The 18377-nt window shown below is 37.5% G+C and overlaps 1 protein-coding gene and 1 pseudogene across 2 annotated transcripts in view; both read right to left on the reverse strand.

Moving 5' to 3' along the window:
• The window catches only part of GPATCH8 (G-patch domain containing 8), a 112095-nt gene that overhangs the window by 80933 nt on the left and 12785 nt on the right, over window positions 1–18377 (reverse strand). The gene's annotated exons all lie outside the window — the stretch shown is intronic.
• On the reverse strand, window positions 14013–14304 carry LOC137755283 (protein BEX3-like; annotated as a pseudogene).

The following is an 18377-nucleotide window of genomic DNA, read 5'->3' on the forward strand; positions in this document are numbered from 1 at the left end:
TCTTGGCATTTTAACTTCTATTCCAACATTTAAAGGTTTAACAGTTACTTAAAAGGTATTAATTGCAAAGTACAGCTAAATTCCTAAATAATAAACATCCAGATAATTAGATTAACTCAAACCTCACAGTATTATAGAACACCAATGTCCAGCCAAATCTCATAATTCTCTTTCATTCTATGGCTTGATATGATCTAATTATAAAAGAATAATCTCAAACTGCCAACAATAATTGGGTACTATTTTTAAAATAATTAAATCTTTAAAGTATTTAACTTAGGACAACCATGTTTCAAATCAAAAGAGAACTTCTCCCAAATTTATCACTATCAAAAATGATATAATAAAAGCACAAACACTTAGATATTATTAGTGAACTACCAAGTAATTCTACAAAAAAGAAAATGGCATCTGGGAAAACCCATTCCAGTTCATCCTTAGTACACGAGAAATAACTCGAGTTTTTCCAAACAGATCACGAATCATTAGCAAAATCTTCTTTTTTTCGGTGGCCGAACCGCACGGGATGTGGGATCTTAGTTCCCCGACCAGGGATTGAACCCGGGGCGGCAGTGAAAGCGCAAAGTCTTAAGCACTGGACCGCCAGAGAATTCCCTACAAATTACTGTCCATAAATACCAGATTCTAAACACAGCTAAGTTTTCAAATCATTCTGCATCTATCTAACACAATACAAAAGAGCATTAATAATACAGTTTGAGTCCAGAAAAAGACCCATACATTTATGTTTTTTTGAAGTACAGTTGATGTACAATATTTATGATTAATTGATCTTCGACAAAGGTTCAAAAACAGAGAAATAAGTATTTACAATATATGGTGCTAGAACTAGGTACTCATATGCAAAAAAATGAGCCTCAATCCATACCGCACACCATAATAAAAATATAACTAAAAATGTATCACAGACCTAAATGTAAAACCTAAAATTATACAATTTCTAGAAGAAATATACAGGAGAAAATCTTGGTGACCTTGGGCGAGACAAAGATTTCTTAAGATACAACCCCAAAAACACAATCTATAAAAGAAAAAATTGAAAACCTGGACTGGGAGAAAATATTCACAAATCTCGAAAGACCTCTATGCAAAATACATAAAGAACTCTCAAAACACAATAATAAGAAAACTCAGTTTTAAAGTAGGCAAAGATTTAAACAGACATTTCACCAAAGAACATATATATAGATGACAAGCACTCAACATCATTAATCATTAGGGGAATACAAACTAAAATCACAAGGTGATACCACTATGCACCTATTAAAATAGCTTAAAAAAAAAACCCAACAATATCAAGTGCTGATGAAATTGCACAGAAACTCTCATAGATTGCTGGTGGGAATGTAAAATGGTACAGCCACTTTAAAAAACAGTTTGGCAGTTTCTTATAAACTTAAACATACACTTACCAAATCACCCACCAATACTGTCCCTAGGTATTTACACAAGTGAAAGGAAAAACCTACGTTCACACAAAACCTGCCTGTGAATGTCTGGAAACTACTTAAATGTCCCTCAACTGGGAAATGGATTTAAAAACTATGGTTCACCCGTACAATGGACTATTTTTCAGCAATATAAAGGAACAAACTACTCATATAAGCAACAACATGTATGAATTTCAAACACATTATGCTAAGTGAAAGAAACCATACTGAAGAAGTTGTGTCATTCTGTTTATATAGCATGTGGAAAAAGCAAAATTAGAGAAAAGAAAACTGGTGGTTGACAGGGGCTGTAGACTGACTGCGGTGGTGGCTACACTGTGATACATTTTTTAAAAATATTTATTTATTTATCTATTTACCTATTTATTTATTTATTTTGGCTGCGCCAGGTCTTAGTTGCGCACGGGACTTCTTAGATGCGGCATATGAACTCTTAGTTGCGGCATGCATGTGGGATCTAGTTCCCCAACCAGGGATTGAACCTGGGCCCCCTGCATTGGAAGGTGAAGTCTTACCCACTGGACCACCAGGGAAGTCCCCTGTGATACATTTTGTTAAAACACAAACTATACACATTTAAAATGGGTAAATTTCACCTATAATGGAAAAGAATCTGAAAAAGAATATTTATATGTATAACTGAATCACTTTGCTGTACACCTGAAACTAACAACACTGTAAATTAACTATCCTTCCATTTTAAATAAATAAATAAATTTAAAAATGGGTGAATTTCACTATATCTTAATTATATTTTCATTTTTTTAAAAAACTGAAAAAGGGTGGGAAAAGCCAGTATTTCTACATTTCCACCCTTTAAAAAAATATTTTTTAAGCATTAAAAAACCTTAAATCCTATTCTGTAAACACACTATAGTGGTAGTCACTTGCATCTACACATGTGTTAAAATAAAAATCAATATTACTCTATGATAGTTTTTAAAATTAAATAAAACAAAGTAAAAAACACGCATAGACAGCTCTAGAATACATACGAGGCTGATTCTAGAGGTTAACTCAGAAACCTAAGTGTCTAAAAGACAAGAGATGAGACGGAGGCCCTGTTTTTAACTGCATATGTTTTTTCTTTTGAATTTTTTTTTCACACACACACACTGTATTTTATTTTATTTTTTTCACACACACATTGTATTTTATTTTTACAAGATATAAATAGACTGACACCAAGCATTGTACATGGATGACAACAAAAGCAACAATGACTGGAATTACCAAACATGAAACACACTCATACTATGTCATAATATTGACATTCAGTCCAGTAATCCTCCACTGTAACAGCTCCTTTACTTTGCAGTGAAAATTGATTTGTATATTCTTTGCCTCTGAGTCCTTGTGGGATTTTTTTTTTTCTTAATTCAGACAGAAAGTCACAAAAATTATACTCATCCTCATCAGTTCACTCGGTCCCATGTAATTAATTTTTTTTTTCATCTTGATCTTTTGTTAGCACTTTTATCAGTTCATCAGTTTTTCATTAGAGTTCTGAAAATGCTTATTCATTCAGTTCAGCAGTACAGTCAGTTACCAGAAACCTGTACTTGTCAGTCTTTTCCATGAATTTCTTGAAGATGAAACCCTTTTATAGGAACATATCTGCAAAAGCATCAGAGTACACCCAGAACTGTCTGTAAATGACAAAAGACTTAAAAATGACCACGGTTAAAGATTTGATGAAAGTTCATAATAATGCAGTTGACAAGAAAATTAGTTATTTCTGAGGTATACATTTTAAAGTAATAACTAGGATTATGACTTATAACATTATACCAGAACATATAAGATTTTTAGATATTTCATGTAATGTCTGAAACATTTATATTAACATATTTCCATACAGATAACCCCATGAAAGTTTAGTATTAGTTGTTTTGTTTGTTTTTTTTTTTATACTGCAGGTTCTTATTAGTCATCAATTTTATACACATCACTGTATACATGTCAATCTCAATCGCCCAATTCAGCACACCACCATCCCCACCCCACTGCAGTTTTCCCCCCTTGGTGTCCATATGTCTGTTCTCTACATCTGTGTCTCAACTTCTGCCCTGCAAACCGGCTCATCTGTACCAATTTTCTAGGTTCCACATATATGCGTTAATATATGATATTTGTTTTTCTCTGACTTACTTCACTCTGTATGACAGTCTCTAGATCCATCCATGTCTCAACAAATGACTCAGTTTCATTCCTTTTTATGGCTGAGTAATATTCCATTGTATATATGTACCACTTCTTCTTTATCCATTCATCTGTTGATGAGCATTTAGGTTGCTTCCATGACCTGGCTATTGTAAATAGTGCTGCAATGAACATTCGGGTGCATGTGTCTTTTTGAATTACGGTTTTCTCTGGGTATATGCCCAGTAGTGGGATTGCTGGGTCATATGGTAATTCTATTTTTAGTTTTTTAAGGAACCTCCATATTGTTCTCCATAGTGGCTGTATCAATTTACATTCCCACCAACAGTGCAAGAGGGTTCCCTTTTCTCCACACCCTCTCCAGCATTTGTTGTTTGTAGATTTTCTGATGATGCCCATTCTAACTAGTGTGAGGTGATACCTCATTGTAGTTTTGATTTGCATTTCCCTAATAATTAGTGATGTTGAGCATCTTTTCATGTGCTTCGTGGCCGTCTGTATGTCTTCTTTGGAGAAATGTCTATTTAGGTCTTCTGCCCATTTTTGGATTGGGGTGTTTGTTTCTTTAATATTGAGCTGCATGAGCTGTTTATATATTTTGGAGATTAATCCTTTGTCCGTTGATTCGTTTGCAAATATTTTCTCCCATTCTGAGGGTTGTCCTTTCGTCTTGTTTATGGTTTCCTTTGCTGTGCAAAAGCTTTGAAGTTTCATTAGGTCCCATTTGTTTATTTTTGGTTTTATTTCCGTTACTCTAGGAGGTGAATCAAGAAAGATCTTGCTGTGATTTATGTCAAAGAGTGTTCTTCCTATGTTTTCCTCTAAGAGTTTTATAGTGTCCAGTCTTACATTTAGGTCTCTAATCCATTTTGAGTTTATTTTTGTGTATGGTGTTACGGAGTATTCTAATTTCATTCTTTTACATGTAGCTGTCCAGTTTTCCCAGCACCACTTACTGAAGAGACTGTCTTTTCTCCATTGTATATCTTTGCCTCCTTTGTCATAGATTAGTTGACCATAGGTGCGTGGGTTTATCTCTGGGCTTTCTATCTTGTTCCATTGATCTATGTTTCTGTTTTTGTGCCAGTACCATATTGTCTTGATTACTGTAGCTTTGTAGTATAGTCTGAAGTCAGGGAGTCTGATTCCTCCAGCTCCGTTTTTTTCCCTCAAGACTGCTTTGGCTATTCGGGGTCTTTTGTGTCTCCATACAAATTTTAAGGTGATTTGTTCTAGCTCCGTAAAAAATGCCATTGGTAATTTGATAGGGATTGCATTGAATCTGTAGATTGCTTTGGGTAGTACAGTCATTTTCACAATGTTGATTCTTCCAATCCAAGAACATGGTATATCTCTCCATCTGTTGGTATCATCTTCAATTTCTTTCATCAGTGTCTTATAGTTTTCTGCATACAGGTCTTTTGTCTCCCTAGGCAGGTTTATTCCTAGGTATTTTATTCTTTTTGTTGCAATGGTAAATGGAAGTGTTTCCATAATTTCTCTTTCAGATTTTTCATCATTAGTGTATAGGAATGCAAGAGATTTCTGTGCATTAATTTTGTATCCTGCAACTTTACCATATTCATTAATTAGCTCTAGCAGTTTTCTGGTGGCAGTTTTAGGATTCTCTATGTATAGTATCATGTCATCTGCAAACAGTGACAGTTTTACTTCTTCTTTTCCAATTTGTATTCCTTTTTTTTTCTTTTTCTTCTCTGATTGCCATGGCTAGGACTTCCAGAACTATGTTGAATAATAGTGGTGAGAGTGGACATCCTTGTCTTGTTCCTGATCTTAGAGGAAATGCTTTGTTTTTCACCGTTGAGAATGATGTTTGCTGTGGGTTTGTCATATATGGCCTATATTATGTTGAGGTAGGTTCCCTCTATGCCCACTTTCTGGAGAGTTTTTATCATAAATGGGTGTTGAATTTTGTCAAAAGCTTTTTCTGCATCTATTGAGATGATCATATGGTTTTTCTTCTTCAATTTGTTAATATGCTGTATCACGTTGATTGATTTGCGTATATTGAAGAATCCTTGCATCCCCGGGATAAATCCCACTTGATCGTGGTGTATGATCCTTTTAATGTGTTGTTGGATTCTGTTTGCTAGTATTTTGTTGAGGATTTTTACATCTATATTCATCAGTGATATTGGTCTGTAATTTTCTTTTTTTGTAATGTCTTTGTCTGCTTTTGGTATCAGGGTGATGGTGGCCTCATAGAATGAGTTTGGGAGTGTTCCTTGCTCTGCAATTTTTTGGAAGAGTTTGAGAAGGATGGGTGTTAGCTCTTCTCTAAATGTTTGATAGAATTCACCTGTGAAGCCATCTGGTCCTGAACTTTTGTTTGTTGGAAGAGTTTTAATCACAGTTTCAATTTCATTACTTGTGATTGGTCTGTTCATATTTTCTGTTTCTTCCTGGTTCAGTCTTGGAAGGTTATACCTTTCTAAGAATTTGTCCATTTCTTCCAGGTTGTCCATTTTATTGGCATAGAGTTGCTTGTAGTAGTCTCTTAGGATGCTTTGTATTTCTGCGGTGTCTGTTGTAACTTCTCCTTTTTCATTTCTAATTTTATTGATTTGAGTCCTCTCCCTCTTTCTCTTGATGAGTCTGGCTAATGGCTTATCAATTTTGTTTATCTTCTCAAAAAACCAGCTTTTAGTTTTATTGATCTTTGCTATTGTTTTCTTTGTTTCTATTTCATTTATTTTCACTCTGACCTTTATGATTTCTTTCCTTCTGCTAATTTTGGGTTTTGTTTGTTCTTCTTTCTCTAGTTCCTTTAGGTGTAAGGTTAGATTGTTTACTTGAGATTTTTCTTGTTTCTTTAGGTAGGCTTGTATAGCTATAAACTTCCCTCTTAGAACTGCTTTTGCTGCATCCCATAGGTTTTGGGTCGTCGTGTTTTCATTGTCATTTGTCTCTAGGTATTTTTTGATTTCCTCTTTGATTTCTTCAGTGATCTCTTGGTTATTTAGTAACGTATTGTTTAGCCTCCACGTGTTTGTGTTTTTTACGTTTTTTTCCCTGTAATTCATTTCTAATCTCATACGTTGTGGTCAGAAAAGATGCTTCATATGATTTCAATTTTCTTAAATTTACTGAGGCTTGATTTGTGACCCAAGATGTGATCTATCCTGGAGAATGTTCCGTGCGCACTTAAGAAGAAAGTGTAGTCTGCTGTTTTTGGATGGAATGTCCTATAAATATCAATTGAATCTATCTGGTCTACTGTGTCATTTAAAGCTTCTGTTTCCTTATTTATTTTCATTTTGGATGATCTGTCCATTGGTGTAAGTGAGGTGTTAAAGTCCCCCACTATGATTGTGTTACTGTCAATTTCCTCTTTTATAGCTGTTAGCAGTTGCCTTATGTATTGAGGTGCTCCTATGTTGGGTGCAGATATGTTTATAATTGTTATATCTTCTTCTTGGATTGATCCCTTGATCGTTATGTAGTGTCCTTCCTTGTCTGTCTCTTGTAACGTTCTTTATTTTAAAGTCTATTTTATCTGATATGAGTATAGCTACTCCAGCTTTCTTTTGATTTCCATTTGCATGGAATATCCTTCTCCATCCCCTCACTTTCAGTCTGTATGTGTCCCTAGGTCTGAAGTGGGTCTCTTGTAGACAGCATATATACGGGTCTTGTTTTTGTATCCATTCAGCAAGCCTGTGTCTTTTGGTTGGAGCATTTAATCCATTCACGTTTAAGGTAATTATCAATATGTATGTTCCTATGACCATTTTCTTAATTGTTTTGGGTTTGTTTTTGTAGGTCCTTTTCTTCTCTTGTGTTTCCCACTTAGAGAAGTTCCTTTAGCATTTGTTGTAGAGCTGGTTTGGTGGTGCTGAATTCTCTTAGCTTTTGCTTGTCTGTAAAGCTTTTGATTTCTCCATCCAATCTAAATGAGATCCTTGCCGGGTAGAGTAATCTTGGTTGTAGGTTCTTCCCTTTCATCACCTTAAGTATATCATGCCACTCCCTTCTGGCTTGTAGAGTTTCTGCTGAGAAATCAGCTGTTAACCTTATGGGAGTTCCCTTGTATGTTATTTGTCATTTTTCCCTTGCTGCTTTCAATAATTTTTCTTTGTCTTTAATTTTTGCCACTTTGATTACTATGTGTCTCGGCGTGTTTCTCCTTGGGTTTATCCTGTATGGGACTCTCTGTGCTTCCTGGACTTGGGTGGCTATTTCCTTTCCCATGTTAGGGAAGTTTTCGACTATAATCTCTTCAAATATTTTCTCTGGTCCTTTCTCTCTCTCTTCTCCTTCTGGGACCCCTATAATGCGAATGTTGTTGCATTTAATATTGTCCCAGAGGTCTCTTAGGCTGTCTTCATTTCTTTTCATTCTTTTTTCTTTAGTCTGTTCCGCAGCAGTGAATTCCACCATTCTGTCTTCCAGGTCACTTATCTGTTCTTCTGCCTCAGTTATTCTGCTATTGATTCCTTCTAGTGTAGTTTTCATTTCAGTTATTTTATTGGTCATCTCTGTTTGTTTATTCTTTAATTCTTCTAGGTCTTCGTTAATCATTTCTTGCAACTTCTCAATCTTTGCCTCCATTCTTATTCCGAGGTCCTGGATCATCTTCACTATCATTATTCTGAATTCTTTTTCTGGAAGGTTGCCTATCTCCACTTCATAGAGTTGTTTTTCTGGGGTTTTATCTTGTTCCTTCATCTGGTATATAGCCCTCTGCCTTTTCATCCTGTCTATCTTTCTGTAAATGTGGTTTTTGTTCCACAGGCTGCAGGATTGTAGTTTTTCTTGCTTCTGCTGTCTGCCCTCTGGTGGTTGAGGCTATCTAAGAGGCTTATGGGAGGCTCTGTTGGTGGGTAGAGCTGACTGTTGCTGTGGCGGTCAGAGCTCCGTAAAACTTTAATCCACTTGACTGTTGATGGGTGGGGCTGGGTTCCCTCCCTGTTGGTTGTTTTGCCTGAGGCAACCCAACACTGGAGCCTACCTGGGCTCTTTGGTGGGGTTAATGGCAGACTCTGGGAGGGCTCATGCCAAGGAGTATTTCCCAGAACCTCCGCTGCCAGTGTCCTTGTCCCCACGGTGAAACAGAGCCAGCCCCTGCCTCTGCAGGAGACCCTCCAACACTAGCAGGTAGGTCTGGTTCAGTCTCCCCCAGGGTCACTGCTCCTTCCCCCGGGTCCCGATGCACACACTATTCCGTGTGCGCCCTCCAATAGTGGGGTCTCTGTTTCCCCCAGTCCTGTCGAAGTCCTGCAATCAATTCCCACTAGGCTTCAAAGTCTGATTCTCTAGGAATTCCTCCTCCCGTTGCCAGACCCCCAGGTTGGGAAGCCTGATGTGGGGCTCAGAACCTTCACTCCCGTGGGTGGACTTCTGTGGTATAAGTGTTCGCCAGTCTGTGAGTCATCCACCCAACAGTTATGGGATTTGATTTTACTCTGATTGCGCCCCTCCTACCGTCTCACTGTGGCTTCTCCTCTGTCTTTGGACGTGGGGTATCCTCCTTGGTGAAGTCCAGTGTCTTCCTGTCGATGACTGTCCAGCAGCCAGTTGTGATTCTGGTTCTCTCGCAAGAGGGAGTGAGAGCATGTCCTTCTACTCCGCCATCTTGGTTAATCCCCTGTGGTTGGTTTCAATTTGTGCAAGATCTTTTTTGACCAACCTCCTTGTATCCTGGGGTTAAGGTCTGCAACTATCTTCAGAAGCATGTTTTTCTTTAACTTTGTTGTGACTTTCAGTCTCCATCAGAGTTAGTCTTGATCTTGAGTCCATCACCTTTTTTCCTTTGTGCACAGTCTAGTTTTACTTGCTCATACGGTGCTTCGTGCAAAGGCTTTCACCCCGCCTTTCAGACCAGAGTTCTTCATGTAATGTGGCTGTGCCAACACCTCACACCACGAGCAGAAGTGCCACGCGAGACAGCTCAATTCAAGATGGAGGCGGCGGGCCGTGGGCAGAGACCTCTTTTTTTTTTTTTTTTTAATTTATTTTTATTTATTTATGGCTGTGTTGGGTCTTCGTTTCTGTGCGAGGGCTTTCTCTAGTTGTGGCAAGCGGGGGCCACTCTTCATCGCGGTGCGCAGGCCTCTCACTATCGCGGCCTCTCTTGTTGTGGAGCACAGGCTCCAGGCGCGCAGGCTCAGTAATCGCGGCTCATGGGCCCAGTTGCTCCGCAGCATGTGGGATCTTCCCAGATCAGGGCACGAACCCGTGTCCCCTGCATTGGCAGGCAGATTCTCAACCACTGTGCCACCAGGGAAGCCCCAGAGACCTCTTTTGAATTTTATACTTAAATACTCTAATACTCATACCCTAATAGAAATCATAATCATTTTGTGTTTACCTCTGAATATTTAAAATGAAAGCTACATGTATTTTTGAATCAATACCACTTTAAAATAGATTTTAAAATATTTCCCTAGAAATGTATTTTAAATGGTGTTGATTCAAAAATACATATAGTTATAACACAGACGTAGAGAACAAACTTATGGATACCAAGGGGGAAGGGGGTGGTGGGAGGAATTGGGAGATCGGGACTGAAGTATATACACTACTGATACTATGTATAAAGTAGACAACTGATGAGAGCCTCCTGTGTAGAGCAGGGAACTCTACTCAGAGCTCGGTGGTGACCTACATGGAAGGGAAATCTAAGAAAGAGGGAATATATGTGTACGTATAGGTGATTCATTTTGCTGTACAGCAGACACTAACACAACATTGTAAAGCAACTATACTCCAATAAAAAATAATTTTTAAAAATGTTAAATAAATAAATAAATAAATAAATATAGTTATGTATTATGCTGCATTACTTTCTGACTTTTTTCCCAGAAGGAAAAGGTAAGAGGGGGAACACTGGGAGAAGAGTATCACATTTTCCACAGCTATTACAAATTTAAATTGCAGATGATATTCACTGTAACACTTCTTTTATATTTTAAAAGGTAGAAACTAATGTCTAACAGGGGAAGAGTTTAATACTGTTTTATTAATGCAACAATTAGGGAGCCATCACAAAAGTTTTAAAACTATATAGAAATATGTTAATTTGAAGTTAAATGGAAGGGGAAAAAAATCAAAAAGACTGCGTAAGACTATTTATGTGGACAAGAATTAAGCAGTGTTAAGCAAATGTGACAGGAGCTGGTAAGTATACCTGAAGAAAAACATCTGACAAACAGCTAAAGTTTAGTTTTTTTTTTTAATTTAAGTATCTGCTGACTCTAGTGATAGCACTTCACTTTAAACAGCCTGAAAAGAAATATTCTACAAATAACCATAACTAACTTAGGGAACTGACAGAGATCACTTCTCAACATTTATGAATATCTGTTTGATTTGCCATAATAAACCACACAATTCGCTGCAATACTTTAAAAGCATGAAAAATGTTTACAGTTTCTACTGTTTTAAAACTTACCCTTTTAGAGCTTACCTGGTGGCACAGTGGTTGAGAATCCACCTGCCAACTCAGGGGACTTGGATTCGAGCCCTGGTCCGGGAAGATCCCACGTGCCACGGAGTAAATAAGCCCGTGTGCCACAACTATTGAGCCTGTGCTCTAGAGCCCGTGAGCCACAACTACTGAGCCCTCGTGCCACAACTACTGAAGCCCATGTGCCTAGAGCCTGTGCTCCACAACAAGAGAAGCCACCTCAATGAGAGGCCCGCGCACCGCAAAGAAGAGTAGCCCCCGCTCACCGCAACTAGAGAAAGCCTGTATGCAGCAACGAAGACCTAATGCAACCCAAAATAAATAATTTATTTTAAAAAAAACAAAAACAAAAAAACTTACCCTTTTAAATATTGGGAACCATGACACCAAGTCACAAAGAATAAGAAACACCCACCAACAAAAAAAGTACTTTTCATACAAGAAAAATTATCAATACATCTCCCACCTCAGTTCTTTAAAACCAGTTATCACCAACTCTAAGTCCTATTTTTATTACTAATTTGCTGTTTGATCTCATACAAATCATGTTATAGTTCTCTCCATTCTGTACTCATTTATAAAATGAAGAATTCGAACTAGACACTCTTTTATGTTGTTTCTTGGTCTAAAATTCCATGAATTTGCAGATTTAAACTGAATTAAATGTACCCTATAGGAAAAAAAGGCTGACATTTAAAATTTGTTACTACAAAAACATAATTACCATCAATTTCCACAAAAGCAAAATGTTAACCACAAAGCCAATAATCCTTGGCGGTGAAGCATAAAACATCTTTCATCTACCACCAAAATAAACGTGATGACATGAAAATCAAGTAAAAGCTAGCAATAATCTAGGTGACCCTGGGTTTGGTATTGACTTTTTAGATACTACACCAAAGGCATGATGCATGAAAGAAATAATTGATAAGTTTGGACTTTATTAAAATGTGTAACTTCTGCTCTGTGAAAGACACTGTCAAGAGAATAAGAAGACAAAGCATAAATCAGGAGAAAAATTTGCAAAAAAAACACATCTGATAAAGGGCTATTATCCAAAATATACAAAGAACTCGAACAATAAGAAAACAACTCCATTAAAAACTGAGCAGGGGTTTCCCTGGTGGCGCCGTGGTTGAGAATCTGCCTGCTAATGCAGGGGACACGGGTTCAAGCCCTGGTCTGGGAAGATCCCACATGCCACGGAGCAACTAGGCCCGTGAGCCACAACTACTGAGCCTGCGCGTCTGGAGCCTGTGCTCCTCAACAAGAGAGGCCACGATAGTGAGAGGCCTGCGCACCGCGATGAAGAGTGGTCCCCGCTTGCCACAGCTAGAGAAAGCCCTAGCACAGAAACGAAGACCCAACATAGCAATCAATCAATCAATAAATCTTAAAAAAAAAAAAAACTGAGCAAAATATCTAAACTGATACCTCACCGAAGAAAATATACATATAGCAAATAGTATATGAAAAGATGCTCAACATCTTATTTCGTTAGGGAATTGCAAGTTAAAATGAAATACCACTACATATTAGAATGGCTAACATCCAAGACACCGAAAACACCAAATGCTAGAAAGGATGTGGGAGCAACAGGAATTCTCATTCACTGCTGGTGGGAAAGCAAAATAATACTCTGGAAGATAGTTTGGCAGTTTCTTACAAAACTAAACATAGCCTTACCACATGATCCAGCAATTGCATTCCTTGGTATTTATCCAAATGCGTTTAAAACTTATATCAAACAAAATCCTGCACATGACAGTTATAGTAGTTTTATTCATAATTGCAAGAACTTGGAAACAACCAAGATGTCGAATAGATGAACAAATTAACCGTGGTACATCCATGCAATAGAATATTATTCAGCACTAAAAAGAAATGAACTATCAAGCCACAAAAAGACACAGAGGTATCTTGAATACATATTATTAATACTAAGTGAGAGACGCCAACCTGAAAGGTTATATACTGTTATGACTCCAAATATGTAACATTCTGGAAAAAGTAATACTATGGAAACAGTTAAAAAAACAAACAAAAAAACAAAACAAAACAGTGGTTGCCAGGGGCTTAAAGGGGAAGAAGGGATAAATAGATGGAGCATAGGAAATTTTTAGGACAGTGAAACTATTCTGTATGATACTATAATGGTGGATACATGTCATTATACTAATTTGTCAAAACCACTGAACCTACAGCAAGAGTGAACCCTAATGTAAACTACAACCTTGGTTGATAATCATGTGTCAATGTTGGTTCACCTCTTGTAACAAATGTACCACTCTGGTGGGAACTGTTGATGACAGTTGATGTGAAGGGGGAATGGATATATGGGAACTCTGAACTTTGAGCTCAACTTTGCTGTGAATCTAAAACTGCTCTAAAAAATAAAGCCTATATTTTTTCATAAGTAGCAACAAAAAAAGTTAATAACTTGAGTAAACCCGTAGTCAAAATTTCTAAAGCATTTCTTCAAAACAGTATGTCCATTTTAAAACCTGACTACAAAATTGTAAAATTGATAACAATGATTACCTCTAAGAAATGGAATGGAGAATGCAGCACTTTCTTTCACTTTTTACTTTGTTACAATGTAGCCTGAACTTTTAAACAATATCCACTTTTACATTTGTACTACTTGTTCTGTTTTCATTTGGGGGGTTTTTTTGTTGTTTTTTTTTTGGGGTTTTTTGCTTTTTAAAAGCTTTTTAATTGCTTTATTAACTTTACATTTTTCCAGGCGAATGGGTGAAACTGTACTGTTGACAGAAACTTCGATTGGGTGCCAAGGCAATCTCTAATTAGAAGCTGGTAACACCTGACACATGGAAATTACATAAGGTTCACAGCAAACGGATCAGTAAAGGCATATCAGGAAAATGCAAGGAAAAAGAAAACAACATTGGGAATCACAGTATTAATCTCAAGGGAAATGGCAGGAGTCAAGGCACAAGGCAAAATTCATCATGATGGTCATGGTGATTAGAGAGCTCCCCTACAAGTATACAAAGACAATTCCTCAACTGCAGCTCCCTAAGTTTTCTCCTGATTTCTCTCATCCCCTCCATTAACATTTCCATTTCCACCCATCCCATCACTGACCTGCCTACTGGGTATGGCCCACTGGAAATTACAGGCAAGTCAGCGAGCCTTTCCCTGTGTATTATTTCCTGCTGGCTGGTGGTCCCCTCCCAAAGGGGGGTCTTCCTCTCCATTCTGCATGGGCTGCTCCATTTCTTCATTTTCCTAGGCCTATCCTTGCTGTCTCTTGCTTCTCCGATTCTCGCCACGAGTGCACTGCTGCAACACTTATACCCACAGACCTGCTCCACTTTCCCTGGAGGGATGAAGGCTGCTTTGCTCTGCAGCTCCCAGTCATGTGAGGGCACCACGTCACCGCCAAGCTCACCCCCCAACTCCTGTAGCCAGTGCAGCAGGAGTGCACCCCTCCTGCCTCAAGCACACACACAGAAAACTCCCTGTATTACTGTTTTTAATAATACATTTTAATAAAGGGGGCACAATGTTCTAAAAAATTAAAGACGTTATTAGCACAAAGCTTCCTTACCTGTGACAAGAGGCTACTGGACTACTTGCTATATCTAGGTATAAGAGTAAACTTCTACCTACAAGTTGAGTCTAACAGAATGTCTGGGAAAAAGTCTTTTACAAAAAACACCCCATCCAGGGCATAATTTGAAAAGTGCAAATCACCTTTTTTTTTTTTTCCGGCCACACCACGAAGCTTGTGGGATCTTAGTTCCCCGACCAGGGATTGAACGCAGGCCACCACAATGAAAGCACTGAGTCCTAACCACTAGACAATCAGGGAATCCCACAAATCACCTTCAAAAGACTGAAAAAATTAGGGGACAAGGGCAAGGATGTGGAAATACCGAGTCCTTACAACAGTTAAAAAATCATCTTGCCTCTTTTATGTATCAGTTCTCAAAAAATCATCAAGCCTCTTCTCTCTTTATTTACATAAAAGGACATGTTATTCTAACCCAACACGTAATATTCACTAACTTTTTGTCATCTACTAGGAAGTGTTCTGGCACAGGACACATAGATAAAGAGAGAGTGCCTGGACTTAAGGAATATGCCTTATGGAGAAGGAAATAGCTAAACCGTGAATTACAATATGGTTAAGTGCCATAACAGAGATGTAAATGAAGAGCTGGGGGAGCACAGACTAGGAGTATCAAGCAAGACTTCAAAGGGGAAGGGGGCTGGATCATAGCCAGGTGAAGGTGGAGTGTGGAGACTCCTCCACTGAAAAGTATAAGGCTGGCTTTGTAGAGCACAGGATTTATTCTCTGATCTATGATTTACGCTATATGCAGCTAGTAGAGGTCTTTAAGAAAGAGAATGGTATAGTAAGATTTGCTTTTTAAAACTGTTTATTAAGATTTTTTTTAAGGAGGTGGGGAGGAGGACCAAATATACAGAAAACAAAGGGGAAGCTGGAAAAGATCAAAGACAATGGAGATTTGGAGGGAATTGCCTTGAAGACTAGATAGCTCCTTCCTCAAAGAAGAGTTAAGAAGGACTATATTTTTGTTGGGCATTAAGGTGGTCAAAGAAGATATATGAAACTCTTCCTTTTTCTTTAGCAAAGGAAGCAAGCAGTCCCTTGTTTCCCCTGAAACAGATCATTTAAAGCAAATCTTTCTTACCTATAGGAACAATGTTAAATTTTGGATCCATGCTCCTAATGAAGGCTTTTATATCAAATAAGTCATAAATTTATTTAACAATGTCCCAAACACAAATGTACAAGTCAAAGGGTTTGCTTTAAAAGATTAAACAAATATACAATAAACATAAGCATAGGGCCCCACTGAGCTAGAGAATATATATAGGTACTTATGATAATTGAAATACTTATTAAGTATTAATTACGCAAAATTAATGACAATTATAACATTAACTAAATTTTTGCTCAATGTCAAGAAGAGTCTAAGGAGCCATGACAACTAAATGTAATGTGATATCCTGTATGGGATCCTGGAATAGAAAAAGGACATTAGGGGAATACTAAGGATATCTGAATAAAGTTAATAATAATGTATCAAGGGACTTCCCTGGCAGTCCCGTGGTTAAGACTCTGTGCTTCCAATGCAGGGGGTGCGGGTTCGTTCCCTGGTTGGGGAACTAAGATCCCACATGCCTCTCGATGCGGCCAAATGCTACTACTACTACTACTAATAATAATATATCAATATTGGCTCATTAGTACAAATATGCCATACTAATGTAAAATTTTAACAGCAGGGGAAAATGGGCACAAAGTATATGAGGTATATGTGTATATATATGAACTCTGTACTATCTTAGCAATCTTTCTGTAAATCTAAAACTGTACTTAAATAAAAGGTTTATTTAAAAAAAAAGTTTTTTTTTAAATTAATTAATTTATTAGTTATATTTGGTTGTATTGGGTCTTCGTTGCTGCGCGCGGGCCTTCTCTAGTTGTGGTGAGCGGGGGCTACTCTTCGTTGCGGTGTGCAGGCTTCTCATTGCGGTGACTTCTCTTGTTGCAGAGCACGGGCTCTAGGCCGTGCGGGCTTCAGTAGTTGCAGCACGTGGGCTCAGTAGTTGTGGCTCGCAGGCTCTAGAGCGCAGGCTCAGCAGTTGTGGCGCACGGGCCTAGCTGCTCCATGGCATGTGGGATCTTCCCGGACCAGGGCTCGAACCCGTGTCCCCTGCATTGGCAGGTGGGTTCTTAACCACTGTGCCACCAGGGAAGCCCCCCAAAAAAAAAAGTTTTGGGAAGGGTCAATACCACTCCATACACACAGACATGTACAGCTTCTTTTAGCTTTATAAAATACCTTTAGAAACCTTATCCTAAGGTTATTAGGATAAGCTCATGAGATACTCAATACAGGATTTGGGAATCAGTTGAATTTAGGGGATTTATTTTAATCATCCCTATTTTACAAACAAGAGAACTGATACATAAACTGATACAGAGATTGTCACAAATTCACAAAGGCTTCTGATTCTTAGCCCCATATTCCTTCCACTGTATTCCCATACAAAGCCCAAAGATTAAAAAAAAATAACCTTGCCTCCATAATTCTGAAATAATATTCCCTATAGAAAGCAGAGTTAGTCAAAACCTAGTTATCAATATATAACAGAGATAACTAATTAAGAACCTGCTGTATAGCACGGGGAACTCTACTCAATATTCTGTAAGGGCCTATATGGGAAAAGAATCTTTAAAAAAAAAAAAAAGTGGATATATGTATATGTATAGCTGTATACCTGAAACTAACACAACATTATAAATCAACTATACTCCAAATAAAAATTAAAAAAAAAAAAAAACCTAGTTATCACAAAAGACACGGAAAGACTGAGGATGTGTTATACATTAGAGGAGACAAAGAATAGCTAAATGTAATCAATGTGGAATCCTGGATGGGATTCTGGAACAGAAAAAGGACATCAGTAGAAAAAGTGGTAAAATCCAAATAAGCTCTATGGTTTAGTTAATATTATTTTACCAATGTTAATTTCCTAGTTTTGATAATTATATTATGGTTATTGTACAAATACTGTAGCAGGAGAAGTTCGGTGAGTGATATACCAAAACCCTCTATACTATTTTTGGGACCATTCCATATGTCTAAAATAAGTTTAACATAAATTAGTTTAAAATAAAAACAAAAAACAAAAATCTTTTAGTTATTATTATTGTTGAAAGCATATTATTATGAGAAAAAAATCAAAGTGCTGAAAAATGTGCTTGCATGCTACCGTTGGAAAGATAGAATGGAGAATGCCTGTATATATTAAGTAACTCTGAAAGAACCCACATATAATTGGAAATAGTGGTTGTCTTTGAGGTTAAGTGGTTTAACTTTTCACTCTGAATCCTTTTGTCCCTTCTGAATGTCGTACTAGAAAAGCAAAACGAAGAAGAAAGGAAGGGATATAAAAAGTGATTTCAAACTTCCAGGGCACAAACTATGATAGTAGTAGCAGTGATGATGACGATGATGATGATGATGATAATGATATTTTATTTCTTGCCTCTCTCTCCCACAAAAATTTTTTTCAAGTCATTCAGATGAACTTACTAAGATCCTTCTTTCCAAAAATAGTCAGTATGGCATCTGATTATCTGAAGACCTCAACAGGGATTTGAAGAGAAGTAATTTTTTCTGCTTTACCCTGCTTTCAAAACCACATTTAGATCTCTCAAATCCCGTTAGAGCTAGAATGATAGTATCATACAAACCAGGGCACTCAGAGTAAAAGGGAGTGCTAATCGTAATTAATTAGCCAGGACA

This window comes from Eschrichtius robustus, chromosome 20 (genome assembly GCF_028021215.1).
Source record: "Eschrichtius robustus isolate mEscRob2 chromosome 20, mEscRob2.pri, whole genome shotgun sequence".
Lineage (NCBI taxonomy): Eukaryota > Metazoa > Chordata > Mammalia > Artiodactyla > Eschrichtiidae > Eschrichtius > Eschrichtius robustus.